The sequence below is a fragment of the Podarcis gaigeae genome (genome assembly GCF_964106915.1).
Source record: "Podarcis gaigeae genome assembly, chromosome: 18".
Classification (NCBI taxonomy): domain Eukaryota; kingdom Metazoa; phylum Chordata; class Lepidosauria; order Squamata; family Lacertidae; genus Podarcis; species Podarcis gaigeae.
Window position 1 is genome coordinate 12,665,521 of NC_139696.1, and position 20,812 is coordinate 12,686,332.

The following is a 20,812-nucleotide window of genomic DNA, read 5'->3' on the forward strand; positions in this document are numbered from 1 at the left end:
ACCTCATGAGACAAAGAGAAGTGTGGGTGAGCCCTAAGGACCAAGGCATCCAAACAGACTGGCCCTACACATGGATGCAAGAAGAGCCTGGCTGCTGGATGAGGCTGTCCTCACAGCGGCCGACCAGGTCCGCTGATGAGAAACCAGCAAGCAGAATCTGAGCCCAAGGACAACTCTGTCCTCCTCTGGCTTCCAGCAACAGGCATTCAGAAGCGTGGCTGCCTCTGACTGTGGAAGCAGAACACAGCTATCCTGGCTAGGAGCCATCAATAGCCCTGCCCCCCATGAACCCCTCTGTTAAAGTCATCCAAGCTGGTGGCCATCACTGCCTCCTGTGGCCAGGAGTTAAACTCTGCGCTGCATGAACAAGGGCACTCTGTCCTGATTCTCCCAGCATTCAGCTCCATTGGGTGCCGATGAATTCTAGCACTGGGGGGGGGGTGCTTTTCTCCACCCGCTTTCCCCATGCTGTGCGTAACATGAAAGACTTCTGTTGTGTTTCCTCTTACTGGCCTGTGCTCTGACCTTGAAAGCCCCAGACATTGCCGGTTCGAGCTTATGTTATACGTGCAAGTGTTCTGAACTGCTTTTACACATTTTTATGGCATTGCAAACCGCTTTGGGAGGCCTCGTGGGAAGCACTTCACAAATGCCGCTGACAAATGGCCTGAAGGTGGCTTGGTTGGTTAGAGGTGGAGCTGATGATGCCAAGGTCGCAGGTTCGAGCCCCATGCAGGAAAGCTGCATAGTCCTGCATGGCCCTGGGGGTCGCTTCTAACTCTACCATTCTGTGATTCTTGTGCAGTTCCACTTTTGCAGAGGGAGCCTCAGCCTTGCCTCTGCACTGCTGCAGGCCTGGCTGGATGCTTGAAGTTTTCTAAGAAATGTTTCCTTCCAGCTTGCTGGCTGCAGGATTGTGGGCAGCAGAGGCTCAAAGGTGGCAGCTGGGGAAGCCTTCAAGGAAAGCTGAGGGAACGGGATGTCCTGGAATAGCTCCGGAGCAGAAAGCTGCTGCTCCTGAACTTACGCGACCTCAGGGAAGCAACATCAAGGCTGGCACAGAGAAAGGCAGGAGGTCAGCAAGGAACAGCCAGGAAGCCACTGCTGGAAGGTGGGGGGCAGCTTTGGGGGCTCCCCCACCCCACCCTTGTCCCCAGCTGACTGTTCCTGCCCTGGAAGAACAGGCCAAAGGGTTCCTCTAGATGAGAACTGGCACAGCAGGAGCGGCCGCTGGGAAGGGACTGCTCCAGGCACACGGAAGAAGGCAAGTTCAGAAAACACCACAGAGACGATTCCCAAAAGGCCAAAAAGGTACCAAGGCCTCCACAACGAGGCACAAGGAGTACAGGGGGGGGGGGTCTTCCACCAGCTCCCCTCCTCCTGGCTGAAGAGAATGAAACAACACTTTGTCCAAAGAGCAGAACTCCCAACGCTCCAACCACGGGCTCTGAATCAGACGGTATTTTGGGCTTCCAAGTCAAACCCACACCCAAAAAGGAGCCATGGCAACGGGCTTAGGGAAGGGGGGGTGCGACTCCCTTATTAGCAAAAAGGGATGATGAGGCATCGTTGGCGCTGGCAGTGAGGGGGGGGCTGCGTGGAACAGATGGAAGAGGGGAGCAGATGGGGATTTTCAAACCATTTCTGGAAGGTATTTTTAAAGAAAGTGCACACACAGAATGCAGTTTTTGGAAGCAGGAATAGATGTCCCTCTCCAGCGAGGGTGGAGAAGAACGCCGCCCTTTTCCAGGGCAGGGGCAAGAGGAACCCTTGCCAGGAATCTCCCCCTGGAAAACCTCTTCCCCAGGCGAATGGGAGAAAGACGTCCAAGCAGCGCCTGGGGAATTGGTGCCCCAGCCTCCTTGGGTCAAACGGGAACTGGGAAGGCATCCTCTCAAGGCCTCGCCATCCATGCAGTCGCAAGGCCAGACCCATGGATTGTCAATGACACTGCAAAAGAGGTGGGCGAACTCTGCCCCTGCTCTGCTCTTCCTCCCTGGCTCTGGGTCCCCCTTGGGGTTCCCTTGATGTTTTAGTGCCCAGGCAAGTTAGGGCTCTTCTTTCTCCCCAAACTGGCGAAGGCCAAGCCTGGCATGGCTGCAAAAGAGCTGCAGCTGCTCCTCACCACTTTTTGTTTTTGGGGATGGACATTAAAAGAACCTGCTCCACTTCCTTCTGCAAAGGGAAAGCGGAGGAGGCTGGTTGGCAGCAGCAGCCAGAGGACGGACTCAGCCCCCAGTACTGCCACTCACCCCCTCGCCTTGGCCCTGCAGGGCACACAGGAGGCACCATCCGCTGCCACCTCCTGCAAAGGGGGATGAGGCCCCTGCTAGAACAATGCCTCTCCTGGAAGAGGAGGGCACCTCCATCCAGAAGGGGGGCAAAGCGAGGGGCTCCTGAGACCCTTGCAGTTGCTGGGAGCCATGGGGGGGCAGAGGGGGCTTGGGGTCAGGATCACCTTGACCACTAGTGGAGAGGCAACCATGCCATCTATCCTGGCTGCTGACCTGTAACGCCTTGCAGGGCTCAGGACCACAATCCCTCCAGCTGCTGTGGTGCGGTCAGGATTGTGGTCCTCTTTGGGGCCAGCAGGTCAGCCTCGTCCTCCCAGATATCAAAGGCCGGCCTGGCAAACGACATGCTCAGAGGCACTCTTTACACAGGCCAAGGGCAAAAACATCAAAGTCCTGTAAAACAAGCCAGGGCCAAAGTCAAGGAAGGGCAACACCTGCCACGTAGTGAGTAGAGCTGCTTTTCAAGCCCCGTCTCCTTAATTCTCAGTGGCCCACCTAGTCCAGCATCCTGTTCTCTCAGAGGCCAAATACCCCTAAGGACTAGGGGTCCACATAGACTGCCTCTGGAGCTGGAGGTTCCTTAAGAGCATAGGAAGAGGCTCCCACCCAGTCCAGCCTCCTGTTCTCACAGCAGCCAACCAGATGCCTCTTTTGGGAAACCCCTAAGAATGATTTGAGCCCAAGAGCAACTCTCCCCTCCTGAGGCTTTGGGCAACTGGGATTCAGAAGAATTGCTGACTCTGACCATGGAAGGAAGAGTCTTTGAGGCCTAATCCTCTTTTAAAGCCATCCAGGTTGGCGGCCATCAATTGCCTCTTGTGGCAGGGAGCTCCAGAGTTCAAATATGGACTGCCCAGATGAAGGTGAAGAGAAAGATGGGCTCCATCTCGAAGGATATGCAACAAAGAGGGCTGGTGGTCCCAGCCCTGCTAAGAAGGCTCCACTGATCTGATCAGGGGTCAACAGCCAAGTCTCCCAAGGGGAGAAGCTAGGAACTTCACATGAGCCCGCTGGGGGAACGTGCCCCACCAACCTCTCCCTGCCCTTCCCAGAGTATGGAAGTGGTCAGCTAAATTGCATCCCATGTGCAGGCCACAACCCAGGCTGGCAAGAGCACTCAAGACCCCACTGCAACATACGCACAGCTAAGCTCAGTACTAGAAATCCCCCAGGCGCCAGGTCCAGTTGTGACCACGCCAGATGCTTGACCTGCTTAAGCAGGTGAGAAGAGCTCACTGATTGCATTTTTTCTCCAGGGAGTCCATGGTTCACATCCTTCCTCCGTTAATCCCTACAAGGACCCTGTGAGATAGGTGAAGAGGCTGCAACTTACTCCAAGGTCACCCAGTGAGCATCAGGATGGATGGGTGATTCGAATCCTGATTTCCCAGGTCCTCGTCCAACCTTCTCACCATTACACCACACTGCGTTCCTAGAGCACTTCTGCTAGGGGCAAACTCTATAAATTAAGCTGGTAAATAAATAGGGGGAAGCAAAATGTCCCTGAGAGAAGGATCTGAAATATTTTCCTTGAAGCTTGAAATTTGCTTTATTCTGGATTGTTTTATTTAATGTCTTAATGTGTTGCAAACCGCTTTGAGACTGTTTTCTTGAAAATATAAAGCAGTACAGAGATGAAAATACTACTAACAATAATAATCCTCACCTAGACCTTCCGTTGTGGTGACTGCAACCTCGGTCTAAGGTGCCCTTTAGCAATTAGCTCATATATCTGAGTTTCTAACACTGGCTAAGATGTCTGATATGTCGGCAAATCCCTTGTTTGGGGGGAGGGTTTTTTGTGTTTTTTAAAGGTGCCCACAGCTGAGACTCGGCCTGGCAGGTGTCTATGTCCCGCTTACCTAAGCATGGAGGAATTAACTCCGCCAGGCAGTCTAGACTGCGGTGATGAGGCTGCCTGAGTGTGGAATCTGCCAGCCAGAAATAACAGGATGGAAAATTTACCACTGGTAAATTGTGGAGGCAAAGGCAAAGGCCACCACTGCCACCTTGTGGCCAGCACCTGCCACTGCAAGCCACCTGGGAGGAAGCCTGAGCACATCAGCTCCAAGGAGATTCCAAAAGTGTCCAGAGTCTCTTCGGTGGCTCCTCTGGTTTAAAGCAGCACAGGCCCCGCTGCTGCTCCAAAGTCCCCCCTTAACATGGGAGTGAAGCTCGCCTCCTCCTGAGACAGGGCCTCTGCGGCGGAAGCTCCTCCGAAGTGCCCTTCCGGGGGGCTGCCCACCCCTTGCCCTCTTTTACAGGACGGCCACCCACTTTTGGATGGCTGGGCAAACCCAGGGAGGAGGCGGAGAGGGCTATCATAGAATCATAGAGCTGGAAGAGACCACCAGGGCCATCGAGTCCAACCCCCTGCCAAGCAGGAAACACCATCAGAGCACTCCTGACATATGGTTGTCGAGCCTCTGCTTAAAGACCTCCAAAGAAGGAGACTCCACCACACTCCTGGGCAGCAAATTCCACTGTTGAACAGCTCTCACTGTCAGGAAGTTCCTCCTAATAGCTCCAAGCCAGGGGGCTCTGCCCTGCCTCCCCAGCCGGAGGCAGAGATGGGTCCCAGCTGGGGGCCTCCGCAGGAGAGGAGAGCTGCTTGCGGACTTCCCCTAATGAGCACCTGGTTGGCCCCATCCCAGCCTCGTCCAGCAGCCAGCCTCTTCTTGCATCCGTATGGAACCTCCAGGCCCGGCGATAGTCTATCTGGAACCAGAGCTCCTTAGGGGTGTTGACCACGATGAGAAGAGGAGGCTGGGCTGGACCTGTGGGCCTGACCCCCTGTGGGCCAGGTCTTCTGACGTTACCTGGCAACTCTTCTGCTAGCGTTGCTGGCCATTTCTCTGCCCACGAAAATCAGCTCTGCTCACCTCCTCATCCACCTTCCCTACCACTGCCTTGATGATGAAGGCAAACAGATCCCCTCCCACCAGCTCAAGCCCTCTGGATTCCCAAAGCCCCTAGAAATGCAGTCCATTGATTGGCAAGAGCCAGTGTGGTGTAGTGGTTAAGAGCAGTAGACTCCTAATTTGGGGAACCGGGTTCGCGTCTCTGCTCCTCCACCTGCAGCTGTTGGGTGACCTTGCACCAGTCACACTTCTCTGAAGTCTCTCAGCCTCACTCACCTCCCAGAGTGTTTGTTGTGGGAGAGGAAGGGAAAGGAGAATGTTAGCTGCTTTGGGACTCCTTTGGGTAGTGATTAAGCGGGATATCAAATCCAAACTCTTCTGCTACTGCTGCTGTTTGCAAGAGAACAGCAAAGAAACGACCCAGTCCAGTGTAATTGAGGACACTGTGAGGCAGGGTTAGGCCAAGAGTGCGCAACTGGCTCCAAGGTCGCCCAGCGAGCCCATGGCTGAGTGGGGAATTGATCCTGGGTCTCCAACTATGACTGCCCTAGAGTTCTGCTTACTAAGGGCACACATTTGAACCAGAACTAAGGAGAGATGTACCACAAACTGCCTGAACGAGGCTGGATGAGCCCAGGTGGTCCATGGGCCAGTCTGGGAAGCCCCCACACCTTGGCCAGGCTGATTTTTAGACAAGGAAAGTCAAGAGCCAAGGCAGATCCTGCAGTTACATAACGATCCTCACCATCAAACTGCAGGCCACAGAGGAGTCAGCCTCCCTGGCCTTGTTACATAAGGGCTGGCGGTGGGGTTGATGATGGCACTGATCACAGGGCTGGCAATCTGTCCGTCCAGGTTGTGACGGAAGAGAGATGCCGCCTCTGAGTCAGCCAGGGAAGATGCATGGCAGCTGCGCACTGGCACAGGCACTGCCTCCAAACCAACTGTGGGGCGCTCTCTCTCCCAGGCGCCTGGCACAAGCTGCAGCTGGCAGGAGGAAGCGGGTGCCCTGCATCTCCACCTGGGGAAAAGCCTCCCCCAGGACCAGCAGCGGGAGGCTTACCTGGCATCAAAGGGGAGGGAGAGCCCGGGCTGTGTTGGCACACGTGCCCAGATTGCAAAGCACCCTGGAAATGATGAATGGCGGGAGGAGAGAGACACACTCTAAGAGCATATAAGGCACACAAGTTGGGGTTGCTTTGGTTGTACAAAGCAGCAATCAGGGCCGGGCAATATCTGGCTTTCAACAATGTGATATATCACCAGCTAAACATCATGACAGCCTGATAGATCACTATGTCTGAAATAAGGATGGAGCTACAGAGAGGCACTAGCTGGCTTCACGGTTTTTCCTGCACTGTGATTTTTGAATAGCACCCCCCACACACATATCATGATTTGTGATATATTGCCAGGTCAACCATTATGAAAAGGATATCACGAGATGGACTTCAAACTGCCCTCGAAGCAAGCAGCATAACCAGAGGCGCCCAACCATTGCCCTATTTGCAGGCAAGGAAGCGAGAAAATCAGCAGAGCAGGATCCAGGGGTCCCCCTTGCACCCACTGGAAAGTGCAACATCCCAATGTGCTTCCCCGTGAAGCTGCCCCCCTCGATCCAGCGGCACCCACAGCAGAAAGCGTCTGAAGGAGAGCCCCAAATGGACTCTGGGGTGCAGTGGGGGAGAGGGGGAGAGGAGAGGCTGCATGACTGCCTGTCCTTGGATCACAGCCAAATCTTGCTCCCCACCCCAGAAGCAGGGCTGCTGGATAATGAGCAGGCGCAGGCGAGTAGAAAGCTCTTTGGCGTGCTTCCTCTTCTTCCACAGAGCCACTTCCTCCCTTCCAGGAAGCCCTCTGGTCAGGCTCTTGTGGGGTGGGGGCAAGGCTGAGGCTCCCTGTGCAGGTCCATTGCAAGAATGGAGTGGAGCTGGGATTCAAGCCAGCTCTCTCTGCCCCTCCTCTCCCCCTGCATGCACAAAAAAACCAACCCAGTATGACCACACACAGCCAGAGCTTTGGGCTCACCTAGCTCAGTGATGCCTCCACTGACTCCCACACCCTGCCTTCTGCAGGCAGAGCAGGGGCTGTGCCCCCCCCCCACCTCGCACTGGCCTCATCCCAGGCCCTTCTGGCTCTCTCCCAGCCCAGCTCAGATCCTTTCAGTGCAATCTGACACCCGGTGAGGTGCAGTCCTTTGGCTTCCTGGCTTTCCGGGTTAACTCAGGGGTGGCAAAAGCTGCCCTCCCAACAGCGGCCCCCGCCAGCAGGCGACACCAGGAGCCTGGAGTCCAGCTCCAAGCCAGAGGTTCCTCCCCAGCTGCAGCTGCTCCTCAGTTCTTGTATGTTGCTTTTTGCAGGCCAAGAGAGGCTCCACCCGCCAGGCTTGCCCCACAGCTCCCCTCTCCTGACAGCCCTTCTCAGTCCCTCCAGTTGTGCCACATCTAAGGGATAGAATCACAGGATCACAGAGTTGGAAGGAAGGGACCCCCAGAGTCATCTAGTCCAACCTCCTGCAATGGAGGAACCTTTTGCCCAACATGGGGCTCGAACCCACAAGCCTGAGAGTCCCATGCTCGGCCGACTGAGCTATCTCAGCTGTGCCCTTCCTCGCCATGGCCGAGTCAGGGGTGCAATTCTGCGGGGGCTCCCGTTTCACAAGCCCTTTGCGTCAACTGCATGGCAGTCACTTCTGCTTCCCAGAGCAAGCCAGGCGGTGCTCAGATGATGCAGAGAGAAGTCCCTTTCTCTTGGGAAGCAGAGAGAGAGAGATTGCAGGCAACTCTGCCCACTGCTTAGAAAACATAAAACCCCCTGCACATGCAGATGGGTATTTCAGGCTCCAACTTGGTCACACAACTCGCCTGAGGCAAGGTTCCTCCTAGGACTTGTTCCTTCCTGGCAAGGCTTTGCTCCCTCTACCTTCCCCTGGTATCAGGAACCAGGCTGGGTTTGGTATGGGGTGGGCGACACTTTGGGCAAGAAAGGGTCCCCAAAACACACAGGCACACCCCCCCCCCCGGGCATTCCACCACAAAAGCCAACTGCTGGCCTGAGTCATGCATGAGCCATTTTCCACAAAAGGAGGGCGAAAGAACAAGCAGGATGACCTGGAGACGCCTCAGTGACCTGCCTTTTGACATAGCCAGAAATCAGAATCCTAGAATGGTAGAGCTGGAAGGGACCCCCAAGGGTCATCTAGTCCAACCCACTGCAATGCAGGAACCTCAATTAATGCAGCCATGACAGATGGCCATCTATGAACCCCTTTTGTTTACAGTGAGCAGCTGGAGGGAGGATGCTGCTCCCGACCAGAGACAGAAAACAGGACTGTCTGAGTCCTCCCTTCTCCCTGCCCCCCATCTCAGGCCTTTTGGGCAAAGCTGAAAGCAGAATAACACCACCCCGTGATTCCTGTTTTCTTCCTCTTGCCATCACAGCGAAGGTGAAGTCCAAGCAGCTGACTCAGGAGACCAGGCCAGGGAAGAGGCTCAGAGCCTCTGTTTCCCAGATGCAGAGAGGACTCTCTGCCAAAGAGAAAGAGGAGGACAAGGAACAGTCTCACACGCATTCGCAGGATCCTGCCACAAGCCCTCGTCTTCCAAGGATGACCCCAGTGACCCTCCTGGGGAATCCTCCACTGCCAGCGCCATCCCAGCCACTCACAGTAAACAGCAACTTGATCCAGTCGCTGCCCTCTCCATGGGCCAGGGCAGCCTGAGGAGCAGGGAGGGGGGTGAGGCACTTTGGGGGGGGGTGCAGGGCCCTTGCCCCAGCCCGCAGCAGTGGCATTTCTGCCAGGGAAAGGCCCTGCCCATTTCCACACAGGAGGAGCTGCACTTGTTTAGGCCCTCTCCTGCCCCACTCAATAAACAGCCAAATTCTACGTAACTGGGCCAGGCGGGCGGCTTTTAAAATGGGTTTGTGGGGGGGTAGGAATTGGTTTCCTTCTGTATTATTATGTTTTTTGTATTCTCACCTTGCATTTCTCTTTCACGAACTGCCCTGGGGTTTTTGGAGGAAGGACAGTACAGTCAAACCGAGAACAGCTTAGTTCTCGAATGTTTTGGTTCCCGAACACCACAAACCTGGAAGTGTTCCAGTTTGCGAACTATTTTTGGAAGCCGAACATCCGACAGGGCTTCCGCGGCTTCCGATTGGCTGCAGGAGCTTCCTGCAACCAATCAGAAGCTGCACTTTGGTTTCCAAATGTTTTGGAAGTTGAGCAGACTTCCAGAACGGATTCCATTCAACTTCCAAGGTACGACTGTGTTTTGTATTGTTGGCATCTGTCTGTCTCAAGAGACAACGGAGTGCGCCTTCAGGGGTGAAGCCAACCTGTTGCATGAGCAGCACCCAAGTTACCTCCCTGGGGCGCAAGTTTGTCCATGTGTCTGTGGGTTCTGGGCTGCCCAGACCACAAGAGCCCCCTCTCAACCTGGCTGAGGGGTCCAAAGGAAAGCAGAGCAAGGCGTTGGGCACCAGCTTGGCTGCAGGAGCTGCTTAGGGGCTCTGCTCCAGATCTGTGCAGGATTTACTCCTGAGCCTTTTCTTCTCCCAAAAATGTACCACAAGGCAGCAGGTATAGATTCCTCCTCTGGCTTTACTCCCAAATCCTTTCTCATAAATTAATATAGCCACAAGGCAGTGGAAGTTTAGGGTCAGAGTTTTCCTTCCTTCCCAGGTGGACAAGCCCCATCTGCCCCTAAGGGCAGTATACAAATGTAATCCTAATAAGTCTGGAGAAGGCAGGTGCAAACCACGCCACACCCAAACACACACCTCGGCATGCACCTCCAACAGTTAATGGCTTGGTCCTGGGGCTTCCTGAAAAGGGCCCACGAGCTCCCACGGGGGAAGCGTCTTCTTGGTGCTGCCGGCCTGAGTCTCCCGAGTGTCAACGCCCAGCAACCGCCCCCTTGCTGGTGAGAGTCAGGTTCCTGGATGAGTTATGCAAGGCAGCTGTGCCCCCGCCCTCCCGCCACCGCCCCTCAGCATCCCAGAGCGATGGATGTGCCCACAGGAGCTGGGCTGATGTGATGCTCATGCACACGGCAGGCTCATTCCGCAGGAACGCGCCCGGCACATCGTTGCATACTGTTCCCATGAAGGCTAATTGCCAGAGGCCTCATTAGCTGAGTCAGGCAGGGACAGGTAGCAGCGCCTGACGGGATTCGCAAGGGAAACGCTGTGCATTACGCAAGGCGGCCATGCACCAGGGAGTGCGCGTCGGGGTGGCTCACCAGCGGCCTGACTTCTGGGCCACAAGGTCATGGGCTCAGCTGGAAGAGGGACGCCGAGAGTGACCCAACCTTGATGTAACAGGAGGAGTGTCACTGCTGGAAGGAAGAGGGATAGGTTGGCACTGCCCCCCTACACCAACCCACTGTGGGGCCCCCAGCTGCAGAGGCCCCCTCACTCGCCCAGCACACCTCAAGGACCTGACATAGCTCACTGCAGGGGGTTGGGCTGGATGACCCTCAGGGCCCCTTCCAACATGTGACAGCCCATCTTCAGATATTTGAAGATGACCATCATATCTCAGCCTCCTTTTTTCCAGGCGAAACATCCCCAGCTCCTTCAACCGTTCCTCATCAGGCTTAGTTTCCAGACCCTCCACCATCTCAGCTACCCTCCTCTGCTCACTTTCCAGCTTAGAATCATAGAATGGTAGAGCTGGAGGTCCAACCCCCAGCAGCACAGGAATCATTCGCCAAATGCTGGGATCAAACCCACAGCCCTGAGATTCGGAGTCCCATGCGCCCCTTTGTGGGGATGCACAATCAGGGACAGATGTCTCTGAAACGGCAGCGGACCCCCCGTCACAGACCTCCCTCCGGGGACAGGGAGCCCCGGTGTCCCAGCCAGCCCCTCCAAAGATTCATCGGGGCAGAGTGTGACCTGCAGGCCTATGTTTAGCCCTCTGCCATCATCGTCTCTCTGCAATGACAGAGAGAACAATTTCTACCCAAAAAACCCCAGTGGGCAATGAGATTCCATTAGCAAGCACTCATCCTAATTAGAGGGATGAAGATGAACGAGAGCAGCAGACCAGCGCCCGCTCCCTGTTGCAAAGAGGTGGGTGGAAGGAAGAGCGAAGAGCGGGGGTGGGGGGTTACTGTTAGGGCAGATTGCCAGGCAAAACTTTGGCCCCACATCCCTCTGTACAAAGTGCTGTGGAAGATCTCACAAAGCCCTTGCAGAGGAAAATGGGGGGGCCCTGCACTGCCCAGGTCATTCTGGACAGTGCATAGCGCATAACAGATTTGGGCTCTATCATATCCCACCTTGCAGGCGAAAGGTCCCAGATTCAACCCCTGAAGGCCTTTGGCTAATTAAACAATTTATGGCCTTCTAAACGGGGGGTGGGTGGGTATTGTTTCATACTACACTATGTATTTTTGTGTTTTTTGTACTATAAATGTATAGCTCAGTCAGTAGGGCATGGGGCTCTTAATCTCAGGGTCGTGGGTTCAAGCCCCACATGGGGCAAAAAGTTCCTGCATTGCAAGGGGTTGGACTGGATGACCCTCAGGGGTCCCTTCCAACTCTAGGATTCTATGACTGTCTGTCTATAGAAATTTGATAAATAACAATGAGGATTAAATAATCTTCCGGTAGGGCTGGGAGAGACAACCCCTGCCCGAAACCCTGGACAGCCAATGACTGTCAGGGCAGACAATGCTCAGCCAGGCAGACCAATAGTCTGGCTTGGGATACGGCAGCTTCAGATGCTTCTAGGACCCTCGTACCTCTCCCGGTCGGCCCCACGGAGAGCCTCAAGGTCCATAAACAGCAACACCCTAGTGGTCCCGGGCCCTAAGGAAGTCAGATTAGCCTCAACCAGAGGCAGGGCCTTTTCAACACTGGCTCCGGCCTGGTGGAACGCTCTGCCTCATGAGACCAGGGCCCTGCAGGATCTGATTTCTTTCCGCAGGGCCTGTAAGACAGAGTTGTTCCGCCCATCATGTGGCTTGGAATCAAGTTGATTCCCCTCCCCTCTCTCCTTTTTCCTTTCTCCTATGATGGAAACAGTCTGGATATTTGGCCTTGGTGAAGATTTGATGTTTTCATCCCCAAAAAGTTTTTGATTTGAGTTTCTACTGAAATGAGGCTGCATTTTAATGTTGTATTTTAATCTTGTTTTTAAGTTGTATTTTAATCAATTGTTTATATACCTGGTGTTAGCTGCCCTGAGCCCGGTCTTCGCTGGGGAGGGCGGGGTATTGTTGTTGTTGTTGTTGTTGTTGTTGTTGTTGTTATATTTAAATCAGTCTGTTCCCCAGAGATCCATGAGGGCCATGGTCCTATTTTCTCCCCACCCCCCTTTACTGAAAATCTTAAAACCAATTCCCAAACACAAAGTGTGGTCTTCCAAGGCAAATGCACCCTGCTTTATATCGTGTATATAATATTATATATGTAGCAGCTTCCACATGCGCTGAGTCAGGATTGTGGCCGTCCCATGGCAGGCGGAGCCTCCAGTAACAACTCCTCTCTCAACAACGTCCAGCTGGCCTGGTTGTGTCCACAGAACGAAGGACAGCAGAATCGCCAAGGACACGCTCTGCAGGGAGCTGGCTTCTAGCTCCAGGCCCGGTGGCAGAACAAAGGTGCCTGCCAGTGGGGCCTGAAGGCTGGCAGCGCCAACCCTGCCATGTGGGAATCCCTTGCGGACGACCGCAGGGCCTGGAGACAGACGGTCAGGTCATGCAGCCACAGCAGTGACCAGAGGAGGAATGACCGCTAAGAGAAGAGACTCCATGGTGCATCGGCAGAGGTTGGACGGCCATCTGTCAGGGATGCTTTAGTTGAGATTCCTGCCTTGGAGGAGGTTGGACTGGATGACCCTTGGGAGTCCCTCCAAACTCGCTTCCATTCTAAGATTCCTTTTCATCCCAACTTCGGGGAGAGAACTGAGAGGGCGAGAGGCCACCCAGCAAGGCGAGCATTACACTGGGGTTTGAGAACACCAACAAACACACCCTGGATCCCATTGAATGGTTTAGCCTCACCCTTGTGAAATATTGCAATAAAACCCTCAGGGCTGCCATGTGCCTGCTGGTGGCTGCAGGCTTGCCCAGGACTCTTGTTTGCAGAGACAGGGAGAGAAAGCCCCCCCCCGCCCCCGCCCCAAACTGAAGCAGGGGAAGCTCTTCTCCTCAGGAGGTCTTCCTTCATGCACTGCGTGGGCGTCTGCTGCCCTCTTGTGGGCGCTCTCCGCTGCTGCTGCCTGGGCAAGAACCACAACTAGGGCACTTTGGTGGTGGCTGACTGAGACCCAAATACTAATGAGGTCTCCCTTAAAAATAGCCTACCCCTGAGCCAGCAGGCACCAGCCCCATCGTACGCTCAGATGCAACCAGGACAAGCTCAGCTCAGGAGAAGCCGGGATCTCCTCTCGAGGAAGAAGCCGTGCTCAGCAAGGTATGCTCCATTGCTCCCCTTTATGGCGCAGCTTCCTGGTACCAAACAAAGTGGACCACCAGTGGACCACCTGCTGGGGGGGTGCCTGGTCCACCCCCCCACCCCCGTGACACCAGATAAGGTCCCCCTGGCCTGCCCCCTTGGCAGTGGGTGAAGGGTCTGACTATGCACAGGGCAGCTTCCGACACAGGCTCCCGGGTCTGGAGGGGTGCAGAATATGCAGGAAGGTGTTTTGCTGGATCAGACCCAGGGAAATCAGCAGGCAAGCCTAGCTTGGGTAGATTTTATTTCAATGGGTTTGCTCGGCATGAAACATAGCTAGGATACAAGCTGCCATCTTTACAGGTCAAAAGGGACTCAGGGAAGGATAGCCTGGGGGGCTCCGCTGGAGCCCACAATCTCCCACATGCTAGAGATTGGAGTGCCCTGTGTTTTCAGTGTTCCCAAATGCTTAGCTTTATTTACGTCTTTGAGGTGTGTTCTGGTTGTTGTTGTTTTTAACAAAGGGGTTTGTAAGAGGAATAGCTCTGCAGCTCCTCCCTACTCTGCTGGAGACAGGGACACCACTGCATGTGGTCCATTCAAACTCTATGATTCTATATGGACCCCCCAACCAATACACCACTGGAGGAGGCAATGGTAGACTCTGTACACCATTCTCCCAATGACAAGAGCTTGCTCTGCCCCCTACCTAGAACTGGAAGACCAAGAAAGGGCTCCCCCCAGGACAAAAACTCCACTAAGTGATTCCACTCTGTGCTGATGCAAAATAAAGGAGCGCAACAGTCATGGGACAGCCCTGTTTCTGGGCCCAAAATGCTTCCCAGGAAAGCTCTCTTGAAGGTGGGACTCACTCACTAAAAGAAAAGCACTTAGAAGTGCTGCCTTTTATTCCCAAGCTCCACTCCCCTATCAGGAAAAAGAAGGCAAATCAGAAGCAAACTGCAGACATTTGGTCAATAAAAAGCGGCTTTGGTGACCCCCTCCCCCTCCCTCCTCCCAACTTAATAATCACGTTTGGCAGGATTTGGGACTCTCTACTCCTTGATGGAGCAACAAATGCAATCAATTGCAAAGGAACTCTCAAATCCTCAAACTGATATCATGCAATGTCTTCCTTAGATGAAAACGCTTCCTTTAGACTCTTTTTGTTTAGTACTGGAGTACAGGCAGCTCCCTATTTACGCACGCTTGAGGCATGGGCGCATTGCCACGAACCGGGAAGTGGCACAAAAAGGAGCAAACACCGCCCTCAAAAGAGCACGAAAACGGCAAAACAGTGCAAAAACAGCACCTAGTCATCCCACAAGCCTTTGCACTGAATTTTGAGGCCTGTGGAGAGCAAGGGGGCTTGGGGGGATGGATTGTAGTGGACTTGATGAGTGCTGCTAGTTCTTTTAAGGCATTTTCAAGAGATTTAGAGGGTGTTTGCAGGATTTCCCAATGCCGTTTGCAATGCAATATACAGTGGTAGCTCGGGTTAAGTACTTAATTTGTTCCGGAGGTCTGTTCTTAACCTGAAACTGTTCTTAACCTGAAGCACCACTTTAGCTAATGGGGCCTCCTGCTGCTGCCGTGCCTCCGGAGCACGATTTCTGTTCTCATCCTGAAGCAAAGTTCTTAACCCGAGGTACTATTTCGGGGTTAGCAGAGTCTGTAACCTGAAGCGTATGTAACCCGAGATACCACTGTACACAATTTCACTTAAACACACAGTGCCTCAGAACATAACTCCCATGTAAATGGGGAGTTGCCTGTATATCTTTTTTTAAAAAAAGAAAAAGCAGTCTAATCTGTCTTTTTTGTAGAATCTTTTTTTCTTGTGGTATGTTGCTCTTCAGGTGACTGGTTCCATCTTTATTTTTTGCTGTTATATTCATGTGCAATTGGCATCTCAGAAAACTTGTTTGCTGAGCAGCCATCCTGATTTGCCGGCTCTGTGTTTCCCTCATTAGGCTGTTAGCTGCAAAAAGCCTTTCATTACTGCTGTGGAGCGAGGATTTATTGCGCAAGGGCCAACGCACTTAAGTTGAGCAAACCTAAAGTTCCGATGTGCACTTTTATTTAATTCATTTATTTGATTTCTATACCTTTACCAGAAGATCCCAACATTAAAAACACATTTTATGGAGCACAGTAATACAAAAGTAATAAAAAGCAGAGTAATAAACAGCATGATAATAAAATAATCATAGTAACAGCTTTGACAGGTCACAGAAGATTTAACAGCCAAAGGAAAGCATCTCTGGGGAGAGCATCCCACAATCAGGGAGCCACCACCGAAAAGGCCTGTTCTTGTGTTGCCACCTTTTGGGGAGCTGGACTTGCTTTCCGAGGCTCTCCTCACGGTCCCTTTGCAGGCGGCGGAAATGCAGGCAGCGGTGGCAAGAGAAACGCCCTTTCCGGTGGTGGAGCCCAAGCTACGGCACAGCTGCTCATTGTGGCCTCGCCAGGACTTACCTGTGAAGCAGACAGCAAAATGGCCTCCTTGCAATCCCAGGGCTCTTGCTCCCTTATATGAGGCTGGGGCTGACGCCTGGCTTCCTGAAACAGAAACAGCAAAAAGCACAATAAGACAACAGGAGCCAACACTACAACACAGGCAGTGACATGTGAGATACCTTGGAATGCAGCCCCTGTGTAAATTGGGAGCTGCTGGGACGGTAAGCCTGCAAAATTATGCCTGGCATGGAGAAAGAGGACAGAGAAGAGTTTCCCTCCCTCTCTTGTCACACTGGAACGCGTGAGCAGTGGGAGATTCGGGGCAGATAAAAGGGCCTTCTTCATGCAGTACAGACTTAAGCTGCGGAAAGCACTCCCGCAGGAAGGAGCAACAGCCACGAGCCTGGATGGTTTTAAAAGAGGACGGGACCAATTCATGGAGAAGGAAATGGCTACCCAGGACTCCTAGCCAGGCTGGCTCTGCTCTGCCTCTACGGTCGGAGGCAGCAAGGCGTCCGAAACCCGGTTGCTGGGAACCGCAGGAGGGGAGAGGGCTCTTGTGTGCAGGAGTTTCCCCAAAGAGCTTTCCTCAAAGAGGGGCTTGATCCGGCAGCTCGGCTCCTCCGATGTTCGTAATAGCCTCTGCCAGCACGAGGGGCACCAGAGAGGGAGGGGAGGCAGATCAATTTCGAGGACAGGTGCATCCACTGCCCCAGCAACCACCTTGATGCGCCCTTCGGACGCTGCCTGCAGGGGCAAGAGCAGCTCCGCTCCAAAACCTCTGGAGGGCACCAGTTTGAGGAAAGCTGGGGGCAGAAAGACTCCCAGCCACCATTGGCTCCACTCCTTTGTTTGCTGGAGATATTTTTATCCTGCTCTTCAGCCAACAAAGCCTCTCCCAGAGCAGCTTACATAAAAGCAAATCAATAAAGCCATTGCAACAATTAATAACATCATAAAGCCAGCAAACAATTGCCAGGGGGGAAAGCAGCATGGCAGCCAAGTTCTAAAAGGACACGGTAAGACACCTGCTTGGAATGCAGATGGAAGGGGGGGTCTCCCCAGCATTGCACTGGGACCTTCTGCACACCAAGCAGCTGTTCTGCCCCTGTGTTGGAGCCCTTTCTGGATCTCTAGTGGACTCTCTATCCTTTTTAAGCAGATGGCTATCTGGCATGGATGCTTTAGCTGAGATTCCTGCATTGCAGGAGGTTGGGCTAGATGTCCCCTGGGGTCCCTTCCAGCTCTGTAAGTCTATAATTCTATCACAGCCAAGCCAGCTTCAGCAGAGATCCATGACAGCAGGTGGAGGAAGAGGAGGCAGCAGCAGCAGCAGAGGCAGCTGAAGGGTGAGAGGCTGCCTACCAGGCAGAGGGAGAGAAGCACTGCCCAAGTTCTGATCCTGCTCTTCTCACAGAGCGCAGTTGCTGAGCAACGACTTGCTTCTCCCATCTGATCAACCTGAACCAACACGGGGCACACAGGCTGGGGAAACGAATATGCTCCCTTTGGCAATGCTACAGGGGGGAATTCCAGAAAATGCAGAGAGACGATGCCCCTGTGGAGAGCTCCACAGGTGAGTGTGTGGTGCTGATAATGCCAAGGTTCCCTGTAAGGAACAGGTGCATATTCCTGCATTGCTGGGTAACTCCCAGCAATGGGACTGGATGGTCCTCAGGGTCCCTTCCAACTCCACCATTTGATGATCTATGTTCTTTTGCGCTGCCCCTGCAATCAGACAATTCGATCCAAGTTCATTCATCAGCCGGTTGTTAGCAGGGAGTGGCATTCAGACGAAGGAAGGTGGCTTTCCTTATCAGGACAGAGACGGCATGGAAAGAGTAGCCAGGTTTCCGCAACACACAACAAGGATTTGTGAATGCTACGTGCAACGTTGACTTTGGCGGTAGAGGCAGGTTTTGCTGAGAGGTGTTATTGCAACCCAGCATATATGCCAAGAGAAGAGAGAGAGTGCAGTTGCTGAGTGCCCCCACCAGAGGTCTCCCTTGCTGCAGCCCTCCCCAAGAGACACACACACAAGGCAGGCTGGCGACTGGCACTCCATGGCCCTGATGCAAGCCCAGCCCCCCAGCCCCCCCCCCCCATGGCCAGGCTGCAGCAAAGGCGCCTTTGCAAGAAGGAAGAAAGGAGCCCTGAGCAGAGAGTGCCCAAGGCAGGGCAGGATCCTGTTCCTTCATGCTTCCCCCCCAACCCAACACACCCGTTAACAGTGACCGTTCTCAAGCTGAAGACTCCTTCCCCAACATCAGACTCCCTCTCGTCAGGCAGAAGCTATATAAGCAAAACCACACAAGAGCTAAACCATACTGAAAAGGCACATGTGGGTACAGAATTGAAATGAGGAGGGAGGTTTTGGCTCAGGGGTTTGGGAGCAGTGTTTGAAAGCTGCCAGGTGCGTCTCGCGACATCTCTGGTGCCAGGTTGGCAACTGATGTCTCAGGCTGGCTGGCCCCACCGGCTTTCTTAAGGGTTCAGCAGAAGAGCTCATTTCTATGGTTCACCCCCTCCTCTGTTAATCCCTACAACGACCCTGCGAAGGAGGCGAAGAGGTTGTGACTGACTCCAAGGTCACCCAGCGAGCTTCATGACAGAGTGGGGATTTGAACCCTCATCTCCCAGGTCCTCATCCGACTCTCTAACCACTACACCCCACTGCCTTCCGAGAGTTCTTCAGCTAGGGGGCAGCTCTATAAATTAAGTAGGTAAGTAAATATGGGGAAAGTAAAATGTCACTTAGAGAAGGGTCTGAAATACTTTCCTGGAAGCTTGGATTTGTTTTATTCTGTAGTGTTTTATTTGATGTTTTCAAGTGTTGTAAATCACTTTCAGATTGTGTCTTTAAAATATAAAGCAGAATGGAAATGAAATGAATGATGATAATAATAATAATAATAATCATCATCATACCACCATAAAAAGGCACCTGGACATTCTGTTGTGGTGATCGCAACCAAGGTTTAAAGTGCGTTTTGGCAAATAATGTATATACCTGGGTTTCTAACATTGATGTAAACAAATAAATAAATTATTGGGAATAGCCACGGCCCCCCCCCCCAACACACTGCAGGTCTGAGTCTAAGCAACGACCCCCCCCCCAGCAAGCAGCCCATCCATAAAACAGCCCTTTGCGTAATGAGCTGTAAGAGAATCCGTGTAACATTTCATTTATTTATATTTTACTTCGGCCAGTCTTCCCACAGTCCTCCGGATCCTTCCCCACCCAGAGGCTTGGCCAGCCTAGTCGCCTGATGGGGGGGGGGGGGCAGCTGCTGTCTGAATCCTCCAGAGGCAGCCAGCCCCTTGGGCAAGGCTGCTCCCTGCCTTTTCACTGTGCAGCAGGACCACAGCCCTCCCCCCACTGGTCTCCCCAAGGGGGTGCAGCACTGCTGGGGCCGGGACTAGACGACCCTCAAGGTCCCTTCGGGTTCTAGGATTCTAAGCCCGGGCGGGGAGGGAGCTCAGCCCAGCTCAATAATCTCGGGGAGCTTTGCCAGCAGGGGGAGGGGGAGCCCCAGCCCATGAAAATGGATGCAGTTCAACAGGACTTTTATTTATGGCTCTGCTGCCAGCCCCGTCTTCATGGCAACTGCTGGGGGGGGGGCATATACACAGATGCTGCGAGAGGAAGGAAGGAAGGAAGGAAGGAAGGAAGGACGGACCCCAGGGCTGTAGGGGAGGGGAGGGGAGAGAGACAATGAGAAGAGAAGAGAAGAGAAGAGAAGAGAAGAGAAGAGAAGAGAAGAGAAGAGAAGAGAAGAGAAGAGAAACGAAACGTGATCAGGAAGAGCAATGGCTGCCGCAGCTAGAGAGAGAACAGGATGTTTGCTGCCTTTCCTGCTAGGGCTCTCCTCCACTGCAAGGACAGCGCGGGGGGAGGGGGAGACTTTTCCTGCAAGGGAGATCAGAAGGAGCTAAGGACTGAGAAGAATGAGCCAGAGGGTGGCTTTGTGCTTCCGGGACCCACAGGCGGAGAGGGACAGGGCAGAGTCTGCCCATGGCACCCCAGTCAATCCTATCCTGCCCAGGACCCGCCCAGCGTCACCCCGGACCACTTCTGCTCATTTCTCCGCCTGTGGGCAACCAGCACTTCAACCTCCCTCCGTCCCCACACAACAAGGGCCTAGTTCTCAGTGTGGATTATAGAATTGTAGAGTTGGAAGGGACCCCCAAGGGTCATCTAGTCCAATCCCCTGCAAGGCAGGAATCTCAATTTAAGTCCCCCCCCCAATCCAATCTGAAACCAAGACCAGACCCTGCCTGGGTTTGCAAATGTGCTAGCATTTTTATTTGAAGCACCATTAGAAGGATATCTCAGCAATATAATTTCAAACTGCAGTTTATTATGATGATTATTACCATTATTTACTACCTGCCCTTCAAGAATCAAAACACAATATTAAAAACAGTTTAAAACAACCTCCCATCAACAGGAATAAGGTGGGTCCCAAAATTATGCACCACTAGTGGCGAAATCCAGGGTTTGCTTTCAAAATGATTTATCTATTACTACATTTATTAATGGCTTACTACAGAAAAGTTATCAAGGTGACTTGTAATTCTCAGTTGGTCCTTTCATAAGCCGCTTTGAGATTTTTGCTTATTTTACAATCAAGTAGCGTATAAATCTTATGAAATAACTCATGATCGTCAAACGCACAAGAGTTCAAGAGCAAGCCAGAAGAGCAGCATTATTTGCTGAATGCGCTCATCTTGCGATGACAGGAAAAGAGGAAGACCCCCGCAGGGGTCTTCATACCACATGATCCC

General features: G+C 53.2%; 2 protein-coding genes and 1 long non-coding RNA gene across 4 annotated transcripts in view; 1 reads left to right on the forward strand and 2 right to left on the reverse strand.

Annotated features, from left to right (window-relative positions):
* The window catches only part of LOC310835890, a 230,989-nt gene that overhangs the window by 157,344 nt on the left and 52,833 nt on the right, over nucleotides 1-20,812 (forward strand). The gene's annotated exons all lie outside the window — the stretch shown is intronic.
* Nucleotides 1-20,812, reverse strand: part of DIRAS1 (DIRAS family GTPase 1) — a 140,273-nt gene that overhangs the window by 73,343 nt on the left and 46,118 nt on the right. The window lies entirely within an intron of this gene.
* The window catches only part of GNG7 (G protein subunit gamma 7), a 93,258-nt gene that overhangs the window by 57,384 nt on the left and 15,062 nt on the right, over nucleotides 1-20,812 (reverse strand). For both annotated transcript variants that reach the window (XM_083720851.1, XM_083720850.1), the window contains exon 2: nucleotides 16,043-16,126. The gene's annotated coding sequence lies outside the window, so the exon portion shown is untranslated. The remainder of the gene's footprint in view (nucleotides 1-16,042; nucleotides 16,127-20,812) is intronic.